Source organism: Lepidochelys olivacea, assembly GCF_965140295.1.
Source record: "Lepidochelys olivacea isolate rLepOli2 genome assembly, chromosome: 9".
In the NCBI taxonomy this organism is placed as follows: Eukaryota; Metazoa; Chordata; order Testudines; family Cheloniidae; genus Lepidochelys; species Lepidochelys olivacea.
Genome location: NC_140419.1, coordinates 70,452,509 through 70,471,685, shown reverse-complemented (window position 1 = coordinate 70,471,685; position 19,177 = coordinate 70,452,509). Strand labels below are relative to the sequence as shown.

Below are 19,177 nucleotides of genomic sequence, written 5' to 3'. Positions count from 1 at the left end.
TTCAGAGAAAATACGGAAGTATTTATTAATAATTACTTTGCTCAGTGATAACTGTACACTTCAGGCATTTTAAAAAATCCAGCAAATGATTCAAGATACTCAAATTATTAAAATAAACACTATATGTTTTATATATGATCTATTAGCTATAATTCATTTTCTCAGTAATCCCTGGCAAAATGGCTAACTGTATTTAGATATTATTTTGTTATATCTCTGATACTATGGGCAGTGACAAAGTGACAGTGTCTTGGTTTGACTTTCACTTCATATTGTATAGTTTTACTCCAATTACCCATTACAATAGAAGTTTAAAAGACAAAACTTGTCCCCTATGACAGATTAATTAATCATTCTTACAATTTCTAAAAAATGTGGATAAAGGTTTGAATAACATGCTATAAATTGCTACATTGGAGCTGGAAGAATTCCATCCTCCCCTCTTTCTTAGAAGGGAAACTCCAGTTTGCAAGGGCTGATGGATGAAGAGAACAGAAACCCCCGCTCTGTGAACTGATGTCCTAAAGACTGATTCAAATCTTGTTCTTGCAGACCAGTGTAACTCCACTGACTTCACCAGTAAACGCCTGACTTGTGCGACAGCAAAATCAGGCTGCAAATTGATATCAAAGCCAGGCAGAGAGTGCACGCTGCTGTTACATTCCGTCCCACTTGAGATCATAACCCTGAGGTAGCCCGGCGAATTGTAAAGGTGAACTATTACGGTTTAAACCTATACCCCAGTCCGGCGATACTGGAGAGCAGAGGCAGCCAAGTTTAGTTCAATTAGCTCTTGTTAGCGCTGAAGGCTGCCACAGGAGGGGAGAAGCCCTTCACTCAATAGTAGTGATATATGCACAGGTCTTCTGCGGTGGAACGTGCAGGACACGCGGGCAGCGCGCCTCCCGCAGCCGAGTGCACTGGCAGCCGCGCCTGGCCCTGGGGAAGTGGGCTGCTCTGCATGGAAGCCGCGGCCGGTTCCGAGAGCCCGGGACAGGACGCCGGCGGAGCGGTGTCAGCCATGCTGCCGAGGCGCAGCCCGGGGGCCCGTGCCCAGCTCCCCTCGGCGCTGACCCGGGGAGGCGGCGCTTCCCTGGTTTGACTGGAGCCCGACGCCCCTCGGCGGTGGGAACCAAACCAGCCGCGCCGCCCTCCGCGCTGCAAGGGGAAGCGGCGGCGGCCCGGGATCTCCTGCCTCCCGAGGGCCAGCAGCTCCAGCTTAACCCGAGCTCCCCGGGCAGCCGCACCCCCGAGCCGCCCTGCCTCCCCCGGCCTGTAGCGCGGCTTCTCCCCTTCCCCTCACTGGTGTGAACGGGGGACTGGGCGTGGGACAGCAATGAGCCCTGGGGAGGTGGCAGTCAGGGGGTGGGGGCAGTCAAGAGCCCTGGGGGAGTTCGAGGCAATAAGGAGCCCAGGAAGGGGGGTTGGCGCAGGGGGGAGCTTGGGGGTCAGTGAGCGACGGGGGGGCAGTGAGGAGGTGGTGGAGACAGTAAGGCATGGGGGCAATAAGGAGGTGGGGGGCAGTGAGGAAGTGGGGAGGGGGGCAGTGAGGTTTGGGGTCACTAAGGAGCCGGGGCGGGCGGGGAGGAGCCGGGGGGGGGGGCAGCGAGGAGGTGGTGGCGACAATAAGGCATGGGGACAGTAAGGAGGTGGGTGGCAGTGAGGAGGTGGGGTGGGGGACAGTAATGTTTGGGGTCAGGAAGGAGTCGGGGGGCAGTGAGGCGGCGGGGAGCCGGGGGGGAACAGCGGCGAGGGGGGCGAGGGATAGTAAGGAGCGGAGGGGGCAGTAAGGCGTGGGGTCAATAAGAAGCCTGGGGGGCAGTAAGGAGGTGGGGTGGGGGAAAGTAAGGTTTGGGGTCAGTAAGGAGTCGGGGGGCAGTGAGGCGGCGGGGAGCCGGGTGGAGGGGAACAGCGGGGGGGGGGGAGCCAGAGGGATAGTAAGGAGCGGGGGGGGGGGCAGTAAGGCGTGGGGTCAGTAAGTAGCCTGCGGGGCAGTGAGGAGGTGGGGTGTGGGACAGTAAGGTTTGGGTCAGTAAGGAGCCGGGGGGCAGTGAGGCGGCGGGGAGTCAGTGGGGGGATAGCGGCGGGGGGGGGAGCCCGGGGGATAGTAAGGAGCCGGGGGGTCAGTAAGAAGCCTGGGGGGCAGTGAGGAGGTGGGGTGGGGGACAGTAATGTTTGGGGTCAGGAAGGAGTCGGGGGGCGGTGAGGAGGTGGGGGGGGCGGTGGGGAGCCCGGGGGAGAGGGCGGAGGGGACAGTAAGGTTTGGGGGCAATACGCAGCGGGGCAGTGAGGAGCCCAGCGGTAGAGCGTAGGGTTGGGGCCAGGCAGCAGGCGGTGACAGCCGGGCGCACTCAGCTCCAGGGGCCGAGCCGGCGGGAGGGAGCAGGTTCCCCGAACGGGACGGGGACACTCCGGCGGAACCCGCTGGTCACCTACTCGTTACTCTGCGCTCAGCGGCGCCCCGAGCACGTGGCGGCCGGGGGAGGCTATGGGAGCGCGGCAAGGCAAGCCCTGTGTTTCCCACCCCCCTATTCCCGGGTCAGACTGGGTCCCAGGATCGGGGCTCCCACCCTGGATTAGAGGAGCCAGCCGGTGACTGAATAGCGGTTCTGCCCCCAGAGAGCAGCCTTGGCAGGAAGCAGACGCGGCCGCGCCACAGCTGTTGCTTTCGGGGGATTCAGAGACAGAAAGAGCGAGGGTACCTTTAAGAGGAAAAAAAAATCCCCTCAACTCCCCGATTTGCATTTTCCATTTGTGCCCCTCCTTTTTTGCAGTGATGTCAGCCGGGGAGGACTTGCTGGCAGCACTGGGAAGCGGAGTTCAGACGGTGGCAGCAGAGCTGAGCCATCCGATGCTTTAGCACCCGGAGCTCTCTGGGTGCTGCTTCTCTCCAACACCCACCGCCTCTGCGCCTGCAGGGGCGATCCGGACCGGACTGCTCCTGTGCAAAATTTCCAGTCTATACCAAAGAGGGGGCAAACAAAGATCTTCTACCATCTTTCTCTCAAATAGACCTAACATTCCTCTTCTGTTTTATCCTCAAAGAGAGAGATTTGCTGGACTGCTCTTGCAGACGGGGATTTAGTTAAAAGTCTCTCAGCACAACTTAGCTTAAGCGACATCAGCGTGGCGGACTGATATTAATGAGGTTCTTTTAATGTGGAATTACATTTGCCTTTTACAGCTGCAAAGACATAAAACCAAACCCCAAACAAGACTTAGCTAAAAGTTAGACTACCTTTTTCTTCCACAATTGTAGAAATCGTTCATGCATCTTTTGCTCTAGCCTGCATGGGAAGAAGCAGCTTGTATTTTGGATCAAGGATTTGCTGGTGTAAACTGGTCTAACTTCCATGCGATGGGGCAACCTTCATTACTCTAGACGCCTTCCTGATGTGCCGAGGAGCCAATGTAAATTGACATCTTTTGCAGAGAACGCAAGGAATTAAAGGTAAGGGGGGTTGATTAGCGGTTTGTATTTTTCGTCAGGCATCCCCCTCACAGCACACTACCAGCAGTGCACCCAGACTGAGATTATTAGGCTAGAACTGGCTAAGTAATGTGAGTCGCCTTTGGTGACGAGTACAGGGAGTTCCTGGGTAATTGCAAAAGATGAATTTTTAAGCTTTTTAATGTGTCACATTTATGATCTGCGTTATTACAAGAACGCTGAGCTAACTTGTACTGTTCAGGCATGAGGGGCTTCTACAGACTGAGTCTGTGATGTAGTTGGCTCAGGTTTCAGTTAACATTTTCTTGAATGTGCACCCCCTTCCCTAGTGTTTCCACCATCCAGTTTGATTTGGTGGTTGTTTGCAGTCAGGGTACATAATACCTATGAGAGAGGGAGAGAGGCGAAAGAAAAAAAAAAAACATATGGAGCATTTTATTTATGCAATCGTAATCCTGTAATGGAGATTGCATTTAATGAGAATTGCATCAAAATGCCTAGCTGTTGTTGGGAGAGGGGAGGGCAAAAACTGTGCTGGATTGTAAATTAAGTTCTTTGATTGAAGGATTTCCTTGAACTGTGGAGGGATGGCGATGAGGAGCTTAAAGTTGCTGTGCATTTGGAGTATTGGAATGGGATAAAAACCAGATCAAGCTGAAATATATTTTAATTTGTTCAGGCTCTGGACATGATTTGAAACCCGGGGGAGAGGAAATTCAGTCATTTCACTGATGTGCTGGTGTTGATGCCACCGTCCAAGGAACACTTGGACTCAGTAGCAAAAACCCATTGACAGGAAGGCTAGGCTAGGATATTACCTCTCTTTTGGGGAGGAATGAGGAAGGAAGGTTTGTTTATGGCTTTTGCAAGATAGAAATTGGAGGCACAAATCTTACAGCCTGCTGGTTGCAAGCAGGCAAGCCTTGTAGGCGATCTGGAAAGTAGAGGGTTTGTCTCCTTTTCCTTTTGCAAGCTTGGCATAGCAAACTGTAAGAAATAGCTCTAAGATACATGAAGAGAACACGTAGGGACCAATAGCCCTTCTGGGGCTCTGAAGAGACTCTAAACGCAGAGAAGAATTGACTAAGATAGCATGAGCTCACATATTTGAGTTTGAGAGAGGATGTATTGAAGGAAGTATGGAGCAATAATTTTATGAAATGCTGATGTTTACTTCAGTTGGCAGAAGTAAGGAGAAGATGTTCAAGTGCAGGAGTCTGTTGAACCCAACTAGAACTGAGGGTAATTTCTCAGCGGAGAATATCAGGTTATTCTAAGCTGCTTTTTTATTATTATTTTTAATGACATTCTAAGTTATAAAGAACAAAAAGTTGCTCCCATGTAAGTCTCATTAAAAGCAAAAGGAATATTCTGAGAAAACATCAATAATAAGTAAAAGATAAACTTTAACTTTTTTCTTGTTAACAATGAAAGAACGAAAGTAGAGACGATCTGAAAGATTATAGAGCAAAATAGTTTTTAAAAAGGGGCTGATGGTGTTGTGGGGAGGAGTTATTCATTTATGTATTAACATTCTGACAACTAGTTTCGCCAAAAATACTGGTTTGTATCCATATGAATTGCAAGAGTACCATCTTCAAGCATCTAAGTAGAATCCTCAAGTAAACAACAGAGACATGTCCTATAAAATACTCACCAGTACTTCTGTACCATTGCCAAGAAAAGGGATGGATTAAATGTAAACGTTGTACAGAATAAACCAAAGCAAAAATATCTCAGGTTGTCAGAAGTAATTTGTTTTCTTATATGAAATGTGTACATAAGACTGGGTAATGCCTTCACACTTGAGTGACTCCAAAACTGTAAATTTTGCATAAGATAAATAAAGGTGAGAGAGAGGAATATGCTGATTTTAAATACAGTGGAGAAAATCTGCATAAGCACAATGACTTCCACTTAAGCGTTTCATCTTGGCCAAAGTGAGACAATTTTTGTGTATGTGTGAACCATAAAAGATGGGTTTAGAATATTAATGGGTAAACTCTGGAGAGCTAGGGGCTAGCTCAATAGGCAGAAGATTATTTCTTTTTAAGAAAGACTTGGAAAAGATATATGTAAATTGCAAGCCATGTTCAATTTGGACTTCTATACCCAGATTTTAAAATCAAATTTAGCATCGCTTAAGAGAACAATGCCAGATTTAAAAAACAAAACAAAATAACAACTTTGCAGTTCTCACAGTAAAGATTTCTTACTTTTCTTTATGGAAAGGGTAAGCATTGTTGTGTTGTATATATGTGTGAGTTTGTTTCTCTGTGTGTGTTCTGTATTTTAATCACATTTTCACCAAATAGCAGGAATATACTGCTGAGGAACAAATTCTGGTTTTCTTTCCATTCAGATCTTTCTTTTCCATTTTTTCTTCAGAAGAGCTCTTATTGCTTCATGGCTGCATTGTTCATCCTTGCAGCATTTCTTTAAATGTGAGCATACGAATGCCTTGGTATAGTTAAAGGATAATTTATATTCAGTGTAGTACTGTCTGCTCAGTGGAATTGGTTTTATACATCACAACCTTTGCAAAAAGGAAGATCAAAGATCTGAACCTGTGGTCCTGTACTGAATTTGTATTCTACCTGGACACATGCAATATTATACTGATGACCCTCACGCTTCTGTAGTTAAGAGTACATCTGCCTTTTCTTTATAATGCCCCTTTATTTAGTTTTAATATAGTTCTAAAGATGTATCTTAAGCTGAAATGAAAACACATTGATAGAGTAAAATAGAAGTCCAAACCATTTCTGTATAATAAAAAAAAGTATGTGCATTAATTGTCTATTTGGTTTCTCCCTTCCTCACTATTCACTGCTTTGGGTTTCCGAACTGGTATTTCCAAACTTCAGATTTTGGGGCACCCTTGAGTCCCAGGTAAGTGCTAGATTTTGAAGTGGGTTGCAATTGTAAAACAGTCACAAAGGCCTTTTCTGGAAAGTAGAACAATGCCGGCTCAGTACAGGAATTAGTCAGATCTGGGTTTTGATAGTTGAGCCTTAGATCATATTGGGGACTTTAGTGCTGTGGCATTATTCTTGTTTGTTTTTTTGAGGTTAAGTTTCAATAGCCAAACGAAACCAAACCATGTTATTGAAAGTTAAACTAAGCTTCAAATATATTAAGGAAAAACAAAAATATGTTAAAATAATGGTCTGACATAAGTGCATAAAAGTTATAGAATTTCAAGCTAGGACTGCTAATGCACACTCTTAACTTCATCTGTGTCAGAGCAGGTATTGCAGCATTGACAGTCTTCCATCAGAAGATACCACGATAGTGAGTAAAGCTACTATTACCTTACATTTACATAGTATTTTTCATTTTGAAGGATCCCAAAGTCCTTTACAACATGTATATCAATATGCATATCTAATATATAGCTATATCCCACTAGTAAAGTATTTACTTGATCACTGTAGATAAAGGGCATGGATGGTTATAAATATTTTGTGCACTTCTTAGATTAGAGAATTTGGCTATGGTTCACTGTTGTGATCATGTGTGCTACAGTGCCTAGGCTCAAGCAGGCTAAGCCAGAGGGGCCTTGGTACCCTTACTTCTAAATGTACTGGCTTTTGTGGAAGTTGATTCAGATATTGTTTTGATATAGGGTTTTTTGTATTAAATAAAAGTTTATTAGCTAGATTTAATAAAGTTTGTTCCAAGAGCCTCTTACTTGAAAGAGATAATTGGGATATTTAGAAATGTGTGGCAAAGTACTAGTGACCATACCTTTCTTGAGTCTTTTTGGAAGGTTCATCCTGCCTGCGGAATGAGTTGCCAATACACAGGTGTGTAACGTGGATCAGGAAATTTAAGGTGGAAGTGGGAATTTGATTATCTCTTTAGATCTGAGGGGAAACTCCAATTCTCATTATCCAGCAGTAAAAAAAAAAGAAAATAGTTTCAGAGATAGTCTTTTTCAATTATGGTCTCTGAATTAGTAGAGTGACTTGCCAGAAATCATAAAGCTTCTACGAGCTTTTGCACTTTAAAAGCTCCACTGATAGAGGATTTTAAACTGTCCTTGTAATTGTCTCTAATGTGTTATGTAGTGAATAAGAGTGGGATTGGTAGAATATAAATTTTGAGGCTAGGAGTGACAATTACTGCATTTACAATTTCTGGCACAAATCTGAATGAAAGAGCCTTTTATATATAGTCTTTTCTAGCACATGGATATTTTGTTTTAATCCCCCCTCCAACTTCATAGAAAAGTTTCTCCTCTGTGCAAATAAGGAACAGCAATAGTCGTATAATATCCATTCAGTACAGTTTCATATTTAAATGAAATAGACCTGTTTGCAGAGAAGCATTAATTAACCAAGTAGAGATTTCATTAAGGTTCAGGAAAACTTAATTTAAATAATGAAAATGTAAATAGAAAGAGCTTGGAACTTATTCTGCTATTCACTGCCAAGTTTTTCATAGGTCTGAACAGTAAATAATATATTGTAATAGGTTTTCTGTCACAATCTCATTATTAGACAGTCTTTTTTATTTGAGGTTTTGTTTAACTGCTGTTAAGTAAATATCATGCAAATTACTGTACATCAGTTGTACTGGAAAAGAAATGTTTTCCTTAAGGTAACTTAAAATAAAGCCATTTGTACTTTGTTCAACTTGCTTTATTAGGATCTGATCCAAAGCCCATTAAAGTCAGTGGAAATTTTTTAACTCCTATTGGCTTCAGTGGACTTTGGAATAGGCTCCTAATGAATTCTTGCATTACATACATAATGTACTTCAATTGTGGGCATTTGGTTTGGGAGTCAAGCATGTTACTGAGATACAGAGAGCTTTGTTGAGTTTTGCTTGCGTGAGACCTGCAGGATTTGGCCCATTCAGCAGTGGGCTCTAAATTAACTTTGCAGAAGAAAAACTTTTAAAATTAAAATATTGCTTTCCCACCATCTATTTATACTTTGCAACATACTTCACATGGAATATAATTTCATTGGAAACTGCAACACTAGACTGTCAGACAGCTGAATTCTGCTCATATACACTGGTGTGTGAAATCTTTGAAGATATTTCAGATTTATAGTGGTTTAATGGAAAATCGTCTTTGGCCCACAGTATTTAAACCCTATTGTCATTAAAAGGTTAGTTCACAGTGCTCGGAATTATTGCCTGATTCGCTTTCCTTCCAGTACAACATCTTGCGTTGTACATTACTTTGATTTGACATCGTTGTTTTTGGAATGATTTTCTTCCTCTAAGCTGCTCTAGAAATAAGATATCTCGTGATGAATTCTGTTTGTATATCAGTGTTTATCTGTTACATCCTTAAGGATATGGTTTTATTATTTTTTGTAAGAATTTAATTAGTAATTATGTGAGCTGTATGCTGTCTAGTGAAATGGTAAGAAATCCGTACCAAGACAAACAAAAGCCAAGAAGAAAAAGTGGGTAGTGCTTTAGGGATAACATTTTTCCATTTATACACATATTTACACCTTCAATATAATATGTTTATGATTATTATTAATAATATATCTGTGCCCATGTAAGTCAAAGGTAGAACTCCCATTACTTCAGTGGTGCAGGATTAGGCTGGATTCACAAATTACTTAGGCATTGCAATGCTCAGCTGCCTAGTGGAATTCTCAACCCTGATTTGGGTGCCCAGGCTTCCTCTGCATTGTGTGGGGAGAATAAGGCCTAAGAACAGGATTCCCAGAAGCCAGTAAAATGAGCGGTGAACCTCAACTAGTTAGGAGTGAACTGCACAGAAAAGGGCAGGGCTTAGGCTCATCCTCAAAGGTATTAGGCATCTACTGACAGGTCAGAGGAAGGTGCTTCCCTCACATCCTGATTCTCAGTTGTGACCCTTCTCCTGGAGTTAGTTGCCTAACCCAGGTCAGCCTTTTTCTCTCAAAAATAAGAGAGAAAACCCCAGAACAATTAATAGCCCAGTGGTTAGGACATTCACTTGAGATGTAGAGACCCAGATTCAAATCCTTGTGCTGCTTGATTTGGAACAGAGACTTGAACCGTATTTTCGTAGATACCAGATGCCCTAACCACCAGGTTACTTGAGAGAGAAAATTACAGCAGAACCCTTATTCTACAACTTCACCATTAAATTGTGGCTCACACTAATGAATTGCAGTTTGCACATTGCTATGTACTGAAGCATTTTGAATTGAACTTCACTGTAAATAATTTTTCAAAATCCACGTTCACTGTAAAGATGTTCCACTGTATGTTTATAAATGCACTCTAATACGGTGAAGATATAAGGAGTGAGACAAAAGGAATGGTGCATTAAATGGAATAATTGCTTTATTTTGTCAGTCATTTAAGTGACTTTTGGAATATATATCTAGCAATTTGCTTTAAATGAAGATGCCCTAGAATAGAAATCAACATAGCAATAACTCTACATGAAGGAAATCTATGGATAAGAATACTGCAGAATTCATTCTCTTTCCATCTTTCTGTCTTGTCAATCTGTAAGAGTGATGAAGGATTTAAATGTTATCTTCGGATTTTGATAGTGGTTTCCTGATAACTGGATTCTAGTGCTTGACCACTTCAGCATTTTTTTAGCCTGGAATATAAATGTGCTTAATTAGCAGAAGACTCTTTTTAAAAACACATTAGTGTTGTGGAAGTCAATAGCATTCTGTGTTTTTTACTACTGTGAAGGGAAAAAACAATAAGTGAGTGCAAATGGGATATAAAGGTAAATCAGAGTTATTGTTACCCTATTTGGCTCTTTTTATTTATGTAATAGGACTGAAGGAAAAAAATACACATTTGACTTTGAAAAAGTGAGTATGCTAATCTAGTTTCTTTCCTTAGAATATAACCTTGAGAAACAATCATACACATAGATGTTTGTTTATCTGAGCCTTGTACATTTTGTTTTTTTTTTTACATTGTGGGAAGATGACATGCAGCTGTGATGAAGAAACAAATCAGGCTATGATAATGAAACCATTTTTGTTGTTCAGGTATTATTTTACCTAATTCCCCTCTCCCCCTTTTTTAAAAGGGATTAATTCCTTAGGAAGGGGGAAAAGGTCCAGATAAACACCTCAAACCTTAATTTTTTAACAAAGTAAAACTTCCTTACAAAAATAAACAAAAAAGGAGATAAGAATGGTGAGCCATTAATTAGCTTGGTTGTTAATTCATAGCTAAACAGTAAACTGAGTCTCAACAGTAAGCTCATATCTAAGATTTTGGCCTAGTCTTTATATTGTGAGATTCACTCTCATACTGTGCCAGGGCAAAATCAAAGTATGTATGAGGACAATTTCATAGAGCATTATGGATTCAACAGTCTGTGGAAACGGGCAAATAAAGAGATGCTTATCACAACAGTCACCTCAGAAAAGAGAAGTCCACTTCAAAAGTGAGCGTAATGGGCAGAAAGCAAGAGCTATATTGTGTACCAAGAAGTACATAGTCAGTATTTGTGGTCAGATGACTTATTAACTGATAATAAAAATACTGCTCATGGTTGATAGACATGGAACACTTGTACCACCCACAAAAGGAACAATCCTTATGAGCCTAAATCAATTCTCTGGGCTTCAGTGCTATCAGTAGAACTGAACAACACCAACCACATCCCAAGAATTGTTGTTTGTGTATTAAGGAGAAGAGATTTTCATGGTGTCTAATTACCATTGACTTTGGAGCCAAACAGCCCTTTGATTTTTTTTTTTTATACTAGAAGTATTAGTCTCTAATTTTAAGGTATGTAAGAAAACATCAGATTCCTTGTTCTGCCTAATAAAAACAAGATGAAAGTTGTAAAACTGTCTGGAAACCTAGATGGGATAGGGAGTGGGTGCATCCCTTTTTGACTGTAGAGAGGGACACAGCTGGATGGAATAACCTGTCATTTGATGGGAGGTTGTGGAGTATTAAACTGCGTTAGGGAACTTGGTTCTCTAGAATCTAAAAACTTCTGGAAGGTAAGCAGAACATGGTTCTGTATAAAGCTGTCTAGGTTGTATCTTATTTTTTCAGTTTTCACAGTGTTTGTTTCTGATTCGAATTGTTGTACGTATGAAAGCTGCTGATCAATACTGCAAACAGCTGGTTAGTGTTTAAGAATTACCAAACATCCTTATATGAATCTATCTGACTTAACATGGCTAAAGCTAAAAGAGGTGACAGAAAAGTGATTTAATTGACTGAATTAATGAAATTAGATCCTTCTAAAGTAAAATATAAATACTGTCAAGAGCTAAGAAGCAAGGTAAGAATGGACTCCTGCTCATTGTAAATAGTTAAGAATCTAAAGAAATTTATATTCTATTAGATCAGTGTGCCATTGAATTAGACTTTGTCAACTGAAATGGAAGAGTAAGAAACTGATTAAATTTGATCATACAAATGAGACATGGGGTAAAATTTTCAAAAAAGTATAAATGAGTTAGGCTCCTAAATCCCATTTTTAAAAATGACATAGGCACTTAGAAGCCTCAGTCTCACTGACTTTAAATGAGTCTTAGGCTCCAAAGTCACGTAGGCACATTTGAAAAAAAATTACCCATTTTCAGCATCATAATCATAATTGAAATGTAACCATGATTGTTTATGTGCCCATTCCAAGCTTTCCAACACCTATTCAATGTCAGCCTCATTCAGGAGTAGTTTCATCATCTTCTGCACTCAAAAGATGACGCAAGTGGTGATTATGCAATTAAAAACAACTAAACCCAAAGATTTAAACTTGATTAAAAAAAGTTTCAATCCTCTTTAATGTAACACAAAGTTACCTTTTTATAGAAATGACTGAAGCACTTTGCCCTGGATATATTCCTCATGCCTCATTTAAACCCACATGTCCACTACTGGGTATTGCAAATGAAGAACTAGAAGGAGCAAACAGGGAATAATAATCACAGTATAAAGGAATCAACATTGAAATTAATCCACAACATGAAAAATGATGGCTACAGTCACCTGTAAAAGGGAAAGTGTGTTTCAGGTTAATTCTTTTGATTGTGAGTCTGAATAGAGAAACATAGACTATTGTGTCCAAGTTGGTCTCCAAGAATGCATAAACCGTATGACAAAAAACAAGTCTGCTATTGTCTCCAGTAATGAAAATATAGAGAAAAAGATGAGAACTTCTCAGGTGCAATCATCCTAAACTTTCTGGGGTGAAATCCTTGTCCCATTGAAGTAAATCACAAAACTCCCATTCAGTGGAGCAAGGGTTTCACCCCTGGTAAATGGATGTTCTGTGCACTGTTTAAACCTCTCTGTGAAAGAAGGAATATACAACATAGTCTTCAAGCATGTTGTGGAGGTTCAGAAATTCTTCTGCAACAACTATCAGCCTCATAATTAATTGACTGAAAAAGGAGAATTGATGCCTCTGCTTGCTAATGGAATTTGGTTGATCTCTGAGGAAGATTGTATCTCTTCGTGTGCATGCAGCTACCATAAGTGTTGAAATTTGCACTGAGCATGAGAACTTTTTATCAAAACTTAGCCCTTGTTTTACACAACAAGGGACTCTACAAAACTGCATTTATAAAAGTGACTGAAGAAGGTTTCAGAAGGAGGAGACAGACAACAAGCTAATGACACTACTGTTTCAATGGAATATTTGGATTGGTCTGTTTCACTACAAAGAGGTGGAACCACACAAGGACCAAACCGAGAAATGATGCAGACACGCAGTGGCACTTTTCCATTAGACAGCCAATAACCATACATGAAGGTTGTAGGTTGAGCTGAGGACGGGAAAAAGACCTGCACTCCTGTCCAGCCAGATGAAAAAGAGTCTACTCTCAGTCATTTTTTTCAATTAATATGTACCTAACGGCAGATACAAAAGAGATGTAGGTCTAATCAGAGAATAGATAGAAAACTCAGTTATTGCATTCTTATGTTCTTACTTACAGGATGGATTATTTATTTATTTATATCTGTGTGTGATGGTTTGTTATTGTTTTTTATTGTTTTGGGGTTTTTTTATATGGAGTGGGGGAAAAAGTGAATTTCTTCATGTGACAGGCCTTGTATTTAGGCCTACTGATGTCCATGTCTTTGCAGAGCTGGTCTGCAGGGTGTACACTTGCACTGTGGCTTTCATAGGCACATAGGCTTTGAGGTCGTTTAGTTCATCCCTCTGTGCTGACGCAGGATTAACTAAACCTAGACCATCCCTGACAGATGTTTGCCTGACCTGTTCTTGAAAACCTCAGAGGGCTGGGTCTAGAACTCCTCGTCTTATGCCCCCACATCAACACATATTCGTCTCAGACAGCATATGTGATAAGTGATGCATATATGCAATGTGTATGTATAGGGTCTGATACTTTTACTGATGTGGAATATTTAATCAAGTACATTGCTTCTTATCCCATATCTCAGGTTGTCTGAGTCACCCACACAGACAAGTTTGAGCCCTGGTCCCATCAACTGGTATATGGGGGTGGTATGGAGGGTGATGACAGCCTATAAACTGTGATTCCTGGGCATGGCTGAGCACCACTTGATGCAAGACCCTGCAGAAGAAAAGGTAGTTTTAAGCCATCTTTGAACTCCCTGTATTCTGGGTCCATCCAGTGGACGTTTCAGCCCCCAGCGTAGCTAAGAGCATCCTCGGGGCTGCTCTGAACTGCAGGTCTATGCCCCTGACCTGAAGGGACTTTGTGGCAGCTGAAAAGAACCAAAGAGCAGAGGCACTCCGTTTGCAGCCTGACACACAACCCTAGATGATGGGCTGTGAGGGGGTTCAGCTTAGAACTATAATGGCAGCTCTGCATTTTCCAGGAAATGCCTTTAGATCAGGGCATGCTCCTGGAGTGAATCCAGGGAGTTTATGTCAACTTTGTATTCCCAGAGTGCAAAGGGGCTGTATTGCACCTGTCACATCACCATATACTTGCATTACTGACTCTTGGTCCTTGAAACTCTTGAAATTTCCACACCCTTGCTCACATGTATGTGTATAAATAATATGATATTTGAGACTCCTTTTCTGTTTGACTGGATTTTGCCCATTATTTAGAACAGCAGGGGGACTGAGACTCCATTCTTTATGCATATAACTGCCATTAATATCAATGTGAGTTATCCAGTAATCCACAGCAAAATATGCCCATAGGTAGCCGCCAAGTGGCACCTCCAGGTCAGAGTTGAAGAAATTCTTGGCCCTCTTTAAAGCACGAATTCTATCTCGAGAAGCAGAGCATTTTCACCTATTGATGGTATAGTATTATTCATTTTGTTGGAAGCTAAGACATCAGTGAAAGCATTGCCTTATGGCAATCTTACTGTGTTTACATTAAGGTCCAAACCTTAAGGACAAGCTTTAGCCATGTTAAGTCAGATAGATTCATATAAGGAAGTTTCTGGGAATAAGATGAACAGGGTTTGGTTGCTGATTAAGTATTTCAGTGATGCTTTGTGGAATGACTGTCTTTGGTATTATGCCATATAACCAAGGTATTATTGCTACATGAGAATGTTATAACCCACTATTTTACTACCCGTTTGCCCAATGGCTGCTTGCTACATATATTTGTAATCTTGCCAATTTGAAGCCAGCTCCTGCTGCTGCTAACATCAGTGGAAAAAAATCCTCCCATTAATTTCAGTGGTGGTTAGGGATGGCATCTGGCTGGCTTTTGTGCTGCCTTGCCAGTTACCGGTAAGGGTAAGGGCACCCCAGGAATTTTTTGCCTTCTCCCTGCTCTCCCAAGCTCAGGATTAAGGGAGAGAGAGGGGAGAAATGCTTAGCAGACATTTTCCATGGGCCTGGCCCTTTAAAGCTGGGACTCCCTTCCTTGCATGCTCCAGGGTTTGCGGAACTCCAGTGACCGCCAAGGTAGGAGGAAGAGGGCGGGTGAGTTTGTTGTTGTAGGGCAGCCTTCCCCATCAGCTGCTTGTGGCTTTGACAAGGGCCTGGAGCTAGACAAGGACCTGGAGTGTGGTGAGGGGTGGGGAAAATAAGGGGCACAGAGGTCTTGAGCTGCCCCCAGTTCCCCACCAGTACTGCTGCCTGTGTGGGATGGGGGGGTTCACAGTACTGCTGGGAGGAGCACCTGAGAAGGAAAGAAGGGTCATGGGCATGGTGATGGGGTGGGGGCAGTAACCGGTTGTTCAGCATCTTAAAGGTGGGAACCCTAATGGGAGTTGAATTGGGCCCTTTGCTAACATACTTTGCAATGGAGAATGTTAAGGAGTTCATGCAAAGCAGCATCACATACCAGCGGCCCTTGCTGGAGTTCCTCAGGAGCACAGGTCTCATGCCACAAGCCCCTTGCTTGTCCACTAACAACTAAGTTGAAAGTCAAGTAAAAATTTGGCCACCTGGGCTTTTAAACTGCACAGCAAAAACAAACCATTTGTTGTAGTGTGTGATTGACGGTGCTGTCAGGTTGTTAAGCCTGGACCTGGGTGCTCAGGGTTAAACCTGTGAACTCCTCTGCAGCCCCAGCACCAACCAGCACTCCCCATTAGAAGGAGCAGAAAAGCCTGATCTTGCCTGGTGGATCCTGATTGGCTACTGCTTCTTCCCAGCCCTTCTGGAGGACTACGTCTTGTTAGATTTGCTGGTGCTGGAGCCTGAGCGGCGTTTGTAGAGAGTGCTTGGAGGTCTAAAAAACTCACTGCCCCTCTATTCCAGGTGACACTGTTCCTTGGGATGGGGTGTCAAGTTGCTGATGCCTCCAGCAGGGGGCAGAGAAGGCCTGGTACATTCTGTCAGAGTCCCCTTAATGGGCGATGTACTTAAATGTACTAAACAGTACGGAAATATATATATTTTAAATAGCTCAATCAAAAAGTAGTATAAAGTCAGCCTACAAATAATGTTTATAGTCTCAGTTCCTTATATGTAATTAATTTTGGCAGGTACAATACTTTCAGGTTTTATTGTATTATAAACTTAAAAAAAAACTTGAAAGAAATCATTTGATAAGGGTTTAAAGTAAGTGATTTAGATGAGGTTGGCAGGTGGTGCAATATAGCTATTTCAGGATTAACTAAGTTCTGAAAATGCTGTCAATTCACAGTATTGGATCCATGTGTTGATTTAGTCATTGCTAAGGCAAAAGTCATCACCTTGCTGAACAAACTGTGTGAGGCATTAGTTGATGATGGTATAAAGCAGAAACAGCAGACGCCATTTTTTGAGCAACTTTGGAATCTTCCGTGATTAAAAGGAGAATTGAATCAAAATGTCTTCTCTTCTAACTGCCGTTTAATTTGAATATTTGTCATTGGGGTAACATGATTTTCATATTTTTGTAAATATATATTAAAATATGTCTGAGGGAAAAGAAAGAAAAAGGATATAGTAGAACCTCTAAGGACAGTGGAGTTAAAAATGATGAAAGAGAATTTCAGAATGTCAGAACTCCTAATAAAACCAACTCTCACTTTCTAATGGCCAGGAAACAGAAATAGAGACACTATGGAAATGGAGCTCAGGAGAAAAAAAGAAAGTAGAAATGAACTAAAATAAAATGAATTTAGCTAAACTTGATGGTCCCAAATCATCCCTGGTTTAACTCTTCAAATTTCAGTGATCCATGGAATTACATGTGTGCTGTTACACCAAAGGTGAATCTGACCCACCATCCACAAATCTTCAGGACTAGATAGTTCCATTCTGTGATCCTGAAGGAACTGGCCAGAAGTAATTTTTGGTATATCTTGTAAATCAAAGAAGATCTCTAAGTAGGTATCTTGTTGGTAGGTTAATAAAGTGTTGTAGTAGGCTAACACATTTCTAAACTTTACAAATAGTTGATTTGCTTAACTACTTATTTGTTGGTCTGATGTCTGTCTGAAGTGAGATATTTGAAAACATTACGAAATAATAGTTTTCTGGGCCATGAGAGGAGGTAAAAGCATTGTGTTGCAGGTGATGTCGGGTTGTGGGCCACAGTTTTGGTATACTAACCTGATCACATTTTTTTTTATAAAGGTAGCTACAATTCAGACAGTACTGTGGTAGCTGTTTCTGGGAGGGACACATGCAGAGTCCTCTCTGCCTTGGCTTCAGTCAGTTTTGCTCACCAGAGTTCTGGAAACCCTGGGGAGATCTTTATGCTGGGAGCTGTGAATTGGTCCTGCGTTATTCTTGGCTTGTAAAATCCAGCAGGGAGGTGACAGGTAAAGCTGGGCAGAAAGCAGTGTTCCTGTCCTAGGCAAATTTTTGAGATTTTAAAAACTTTCCTGTTCTACAATGGGATGAAATGGAGACCTTCTGAATGTTGGGGGTTATGAAAAATAAGACACATCCCCCCCAGAATATCCAAAAGGCCAGTGACTAGGGCACTGTGATGGTTCTTGGGGCACCTGAAACTGTCAGTCACCATGTTACCCCCTGCCTCCAGCAGGAAGGAGTCTGTCCTGTGGTAGCTGTGTGTCAGTTCCCTAATATCACCAACCTTTCAGCCATTCAAGCACTCTCCTTTGGGCTATGCCAGCCCTATCTTTGCCTTGCAGTTTAATAATAAGTGCACCCTGATCCCCTAGTCCCTTTGAATCATTCCTCTGGGATAGCCAGTCCCTAACAGTGGCTGCTCACAGAAATATCAGATCCTTTGCACCCAGAAGTGCCATGTAACCCAGTTTTATCTTAAACCACCACTTCTGTAAACCATGCAGCACTTGTGAGCACTTATGTAAACCTACTTTTGTTTTTAATGTAAGAAAAAATAAAGATTTACCTGAAAGTGATTGGAAACAACTTGTTACAAAACAAAATCATAAAATGCGAACCTGGGTCTACACTTACCAATAGTTAGCTTTCCTTTCTAATACAGTAGGGTCCCCCCACCCCCCCAAAAAAATCAGTCTACTGCAGAGCTGGTTGTTCTTATGTGAACCAGGATCCAAAAGTTCATGAGAGCCCCCCACTTCTGAAGGGCTTTCCTCAGTGAATGGATACTAACGGCCTTTTCTGACACTCTGTTAAAGTGAAACTGTCTTTTGTCTTTTTTTGTAGCCAGAGCAATATCCTGCCTGCTATTATGATCCTTTCACCTCCAAGTGCTTTCAGTTGTTAACAATTGCCCGTAATGGTTTTTCGTTGGCTGTTCTGGGATGGGCCAGGGTAGACAACAGAACCTTGCTGGCTGACGAGCGAGGGGTGACAATTCTCTTTTGCTTGAATGGATCATCACGATTACCCCTGGTGACTAAGTTCTACTCCAAGTCCATGAAGCATACATTCAGTATAAATACATTATTCCTTAAATATTATCTATATCAGTGGTGGGCAACCTGTGGCCCGTCAGGGTAATCCACTGGCAGGCTGCGAGACAGTTTGTTTACATTGACCATCTTCAGGCATGGCCACCCACAGCTTCCAGTAGCCATGGTTCACCATTCGTGGCGAATGGGAGCTGCGGGAAGCGGCGGCTAGCATATCCTTGTGGCCTGTGCTGCTTCCTGCAGCTCCCATTGTCCAGGAACGGTGAACCGTGGCCACTGGGAGCTGCAGGTGGCCGTGCCTGTGGATGGTCAATCTCAGATGGGTGCTTTAACCATCAATGATTAACTGTTCTGTAGTGGGTCTCTGTGTCTTGTCTGTTGGAGCTGTTTCACTTGGTATAAATCATTAAATATTCATTGGATCAGCAAAGTGAACTGGGTCACACTCCCTGATACAAAGGGTGAGGGTTGTAATAAGAGTGGGATAGAACAGTAAGGGCTGGGAGAGAAAAGCCCAGAGCTGCTGGATTGAGTGTCCCTGGGTTAGAACCCGGT

The 19,177-nt window shown here is 42.3% G+C and overlaps 1 protein-coding gene across 2 annotated transcripts in view; it reads left to right on the top strand.

The window, feature by feature from the left end:
- The first annotated feature begins 1,247 nt into the window (after positions 1 to 1,247).
- The window catches only part of PCDH11X (protocadherin 11 X-linked), a 1,025,787-nt gene continuing 1,007,857 nt past the window's right edge, over positions 1,248 to 19,177 (top strand). For both annotated transcript variants that reach the window (XM_084638911.1, XM_084638912.1), the window contains exons 1-2: positions 1,248 to 1,305; positions 2,775 to 3,451. The gene's annotated coding sequence lies outside the window, so the exon portion shown is untranslated. The remainder of the gene's footprint in view (positions 1,306 to 2,774; positions 3,452 to 19,177) is intronic.